Source organism: Lissotriton helveticus, chromosome 1_1, assembly GCF_964261635.1.
Source record: "Lissotriton helveticus chromosome 1_1, aLisHel1.1, whole genome shotgun sequence".
Taxonomy (NCBI): domain Eukaryota; kingdom Metazoa; phylum Chordata; class Amphibia; order Caudata; family Salamandridae; genus Lissotriton; species Lissotriton helveticus.
This window is the reverse complement of record NC_136057.1, coordinates 131595591-131600886: the sequence shown is the minus strand read 5'-3', so window position 1 is coordinate 131600886 and position 5296 is coordinate 131595591.

Sequence of the window (5296 nt, the reverse complement as noted above, 5' to 3'; positions counted from 1 at the left end):
GATGAGTGGGGTTGTGTGGATGAGTTGCGTTGCGTGTGTGAGTGGTGTTGCTTGGGTGAGTGGCGTTGCGTGGGTGAGTGTGGTGTTGCGTGGATGATAGTGGGCTTGCGTGGGTGTGAGTGGCGTTGCGTGTCTGTAAGTGTTGCTGTGTGGGTGAAAGTGGCACAGAGCCTTTGATGTGGCCTGGCGCAGGAGAAATGCTGCTGCTGCTAATTAAATACAAGAGCGGCCGGGAAGCGGCCGGGAAACACAAGTACGGCCGGCCACATAATTAGGGGAGGAGAAGCCGCACAGCACACGCTGGGAGAAGCCCTTTGATGTGCTGTGCGGCCGCGATGCGCGCTCTGTGCTGGGGGAGGGGGGAGGGCCATTAGCCTGAACTCGCGGCAAGATCAAACGAAGGGTGGGAGGGACATTGAGGAACAGATGGCCATGAAAGTGTATGGGCCAAAAGCGCGTGCCTGTGGCCACGTGCACTCGAAGAAAACGCCACGAAAAAATGCGGTGGTTTGACAATCAGTTCGAGCACTTGAATTCTCGCCATTTCCCATTCCTTCGGAATGGTAAAGGCGAGACCTAAAAAGGGGACGGTCGGGTGCCTAACAAAGAAATTTCCAACATTTAACGGGCTAAGCAAGGATGTGTGTTGGCTCCCAGCCTATTTAACATCTACACGGCCGACCTAGAGCTCGAACTACGCACAGTCCAGGGCGATCCACCGAAACTGGGACAAACACCCATAGCGAGTCTGCATTACGCGGACGATATTGTGCTTCTTTCACAAACCCCACTCAGTCTACAACGGCTAATCTTTCAACTGGTGTTGTACATCTCTAATGCACAATTAATAATAAATGTTAAAAAATCTAATGTCCTATGTTTCTCCAGCTCGCGCAAAAAACGACCAAAATTTGTTTGGAGGATAAATTCTTGCATTCTAACCCAGGTGGATGAATACAAATATTTGGGCATCCTATTAGACCGCCAATTAAAGTACAAACACCATTTAGACCATGGGAACTCAAAAGCAAAACAACTTCAATTTGCCTTCAGAACTATACAAAAAAAACTGAGCGGAAGCTCAACTGGTTATTTGCTAAAGGTCATAGCAGCAAAATTCTTGCCTTCAATCACGTATGGCTCTGAAATGATGGCCACCAAGGACTCTACTTTGCTAAACCTTGCCCAATCAAGATTGTTTAAAACACTTTTTTCAATTCCGCAACATATTTCCCAAGCACAAATACGCCTGGAATATGGTTTAACAAATCGTATTCCGGCTAGACAAGGGGTCTTGGCCAAATATTACTGGTGCATGAGGGATGCTGAAGAGAACATGCTTGCCCATCTCTGTTGGGAAGAGGTCGAAAAACAGGCGAGGCAGACCAATTCCACGTGCAAGTCTCTTAGGCAAGCGCTTCTATCGCTAAATCTGGAAGACGCTTGGCATTCACCAATGACATATACTGCTTTTAAACGAATCTCACAAAGTCGTCAAACAAACATCGCTGCAAATAGACAAAGGATTAGTGGCTGGCAAAAGCCATGCCTGGTTCGTGATGCCAACTTACAACCAACTGAAACAAACCTATTTACAAGAATGTTTCAGGGACCACTACAAGAGGAAACTAAGTCTATTGAGGTCGGGGTGGTTCCCGAGCAAGACCTTACCCCCACTTGGCTACGGACCTGGCCAACTTTGGATTGTCAGCTCTGTAACAAGGGAGCAGAGTCATTACTGCATCTAATATGTATTTGCCCGGCCTTACAAAATCCAAGAAAGATCCTCCTGAAGCCACTCTTAAGAGAATTACAAGTCAGGACCTGCAGGACGGTTGTGATAAAATGCCTCAGCAGGACCTCAATACAACTTTCCTGTAAAACCGTAAAATTCCAGGCATTTGCTGCTCAAGAGATTGAAAAAAAGATGGCAGCAAAAGAGGAACTGGGACTTATGGACTCCCCGTAGCTGGACACAGATCCTCCCTTATTCTCCTTACAGTCACTTTTCTCCCCCTCAACTTTTCTGTTATTTTTATATACGGCAAACATTTTTTAGATAAGAGGGGACAGTTACATCTAATCAAATATAAGCCCCTATTTGTGCAGCACCCCGTGTTATAACAGTCACTTGTAGGCCCCTACACCTCAACGAGAGGGCGACTGCCTTACAAAAGTCCTACCCCTGTTTCTTTTTACTTTTGAACATGTAAAAACTCTCTCCCCGTTTTTACATATTGTTATATTTGTGCAAAATCGCTCAGGACATGGGGGCTAGTGCTGTTTTATGTTGTTCTATGCTGATTTAAAGATGCTGTTTTATGTTGTTTTATTCTGATTCAAAGATGCTAATGTATTATATGGTGGTAAGTCCCACCCTTTTATGATTTTAACAAATCAAATAAAGTATTCTACTCATACATAAATACACAGGCTAAATTACTCAACTGGTGCTTCTAAAATACGCCTACCCCAATGTACCTAACCTAAGTTAGTACGAGGGAGGAAGTAAGTTTGGTCTTCTGCATAGGTTTAGTTTTTGCCAAGAATCTACCAAAGGTTTCTCTAGGTTCTAATCAGCTCCATACCTTTGAATGAAGGCGGCCTGGTATCTCTGTTCCGGGACTCGATTTCTCAACACTCCGCAAGGAACACTGGAGCAGGATTTCTCAGCAGAGGAAGGCAGCTTCCTGATCAGTGCGTCAGCTGGAGAGTCGGCTTACTTTGGGACTTGCTGTAGCGAGCTGCGTCAGGCAAGTAGGTCATCAAACTGCTCAGAACCACCGTACTTTGCTATAACAAGTGAAGGTATATTTATACCTTGAAGGTGTTCAGGAATGCCATCGTTGACGTAAAGTCAGGTATATGAACATCATAAATGAACCCCTGGGGAATAGTTGTTCATTGTAAAACGGAGTTCTTGGAGAAATCAACATTTAAGCAAGGGGAAGTCCCTAACGGCTTAAGCTGGTATTCCAAGAAATCGTTGATGTTGGGTGAACGGATGGAAGTAGCCATGCCTGTATTTGGGTAGCATGGGCTATGCCTAAATAAGTGCTTGATATCTATGCCTATATAAGGGCAATGTGGATTGTACCTATATAAGGGCATGAGTTGGGAAAATCCATTCGGAATCTAAAACGATATACAACACAACAACTCGTCGTGGACTCCCAGGCCTGTGGTGCAACCAACATCACCCCTGCATGAATTATGGTCATGTGCCACTGTACACATACTGATTGTGACAATACTCACTTTAACACAACCTGAAGGGGGAGAGGTGGCATACTGTTATTTTTATTGTTAGTTTATATTTGTCAAGCGCTAATCACCATAAGTCTCGAAGCGCTGGTAGCGTGGACCGAGGTCCATTGGTCCCAAGTGTAATCAGCGCACTAAATGGATTTAGCCGAATACCTCAGTAAACAGGATGGTTTTAAGTTTTTTTCTAAATGGCAGTAACACAATTTCCATTCATATATTATCTGGAGGTCTATTCCAGACCTGGGAAATTACGAGAAAGCCCGTCCTCCCATGGTGGTTTTATTAAAGCGCGGGCAGGCCAGCAAGCTGGCTTCCGATGACCGGAGGTGCCTAATAGGCACATAGGTCTTCAGGCAGTCTGTGATATATTTCGGTGCCATTCCATATTTGGCTTTGTGCACAGTGCATAGACTCTTGACCCTGATCCTCTGCCCAATAGGGAGCCAGTGCAACTGTTTCAGCAGGGGGGTGGCATGTGTTCTTCTTGGAGAATTAAAAATCAGCCTTGCTGTATCATTTGAAACTACCTGGAGTTTCCCCAGGAGTTTTTCAGGGAGCCCTATGTATAATGCGTTACCATAGTCCAAGAGTGACAGTATTAGGGCTGTCACAACGGTAGGCATGGTAGAAAATGACTGCAGGGTACCAAGCTTTCAGAGTTGCCAGAGCAGACTTGTGCAGCTCCCCACTACCACCGACACCTGATTGTTTAGGGTAAGTTTGGTATCTAATTTGACCAGGGTGAGGCCTCTGTGGTTAAAGCCAACACCTCTGTCTTATCAGGATTCACATTTAGTGAGTTTGAGGTCATCCAATTCATGGTGAACCGTAGTATGTTCTGGACATTGAGCTGAGCTTGGGGACAGTTATTGACTAGAACTATTAGCTGGGTGTCGTCAGCATAGTTGAACATCTTGCAGTCTAGTTTTGCCAGTGATTCGACCAGCGGCAGAGGATAAATATTAAATAGCAGGGGGGATAGCGCTGAGCCTTGTGGACCCCCCAGGGTAGGACACCCTGCCTAGACCTACAGTCCCCAAGTTGGGATATTTGAGACCGGTTTTCCATAAAGAAAGTAATCCATTGAAGCACCCTCCCACCGACTCCGAGCCGCCGGACACAGGCCAGCAGCTGTGCATGGTCCACCGTGTCAGACGCGGCGAGAGGTATAGTAGGATCAGTGCTGAGGGAATCTTCTTGTCAGCTGCTTGCCTCAATTTATCCAGCACTGAGAGCATCACCAGCTCAGTGCTGTTGTGGGCCCTGAAGGCTGCTTGTCGTGTATGTAGCAACTGATGTTCTTCCAGAAAGTTCAAGACACCTCCCCACAATTTATGAATGCAACACACACAAAGGAGTGGGAAAGTGGAGAATAAAAGGTGGCCCATGCTCAGTGAGGAAAAACTGCCCTCACTCACAAAATTGTGACATGCTTCATCATTGGGCTTGCTTACTAACACCCCTGCACAGACCAATGCCTGGGGTAGAGCAAAGGGGATGGGAAAACAATACAAACAATGAAAATTTGGAATCACCGAAGAAAGGTGCAGCTAGTGAAAGTTAAAACTGGCTTGGATGTGTACCCACTCAAAACTTTATTCCTTGGTCATCTGGCTAGATTTTAATATGTGAAGGATGATGGTGACAGGAGAAGATTAAGATTCCTTCACCCCTCCTTACTGCCAAGGCGTCAACATGTTTCTGCCGTTTAAATCGTGCCCACAGTGTCGGGTCACTTCGGAATTCATCAGGACCCTCCGGATCCCGAGACGTAGTACCCTCTGATCCTGCCTCAGGTATCTATGGAATGCATTTCTTCCAACATGGGGTTCCCCATTTCACGCATACTTCATAATCTGTTGGGAATAGCACACGGAGGGGAGAAAATTGTTACTAGATTGCCATTTGATCCTCCACAAAGTATCAGGGAGTGGAAAATCCAAACCTCTGGGTGCTTCTTCCCTTTTTGCACCACGTAGCACAGTGCAAACACGCGCAGCTTAGTGGTCATTTTTTGCTTACTCGCGGT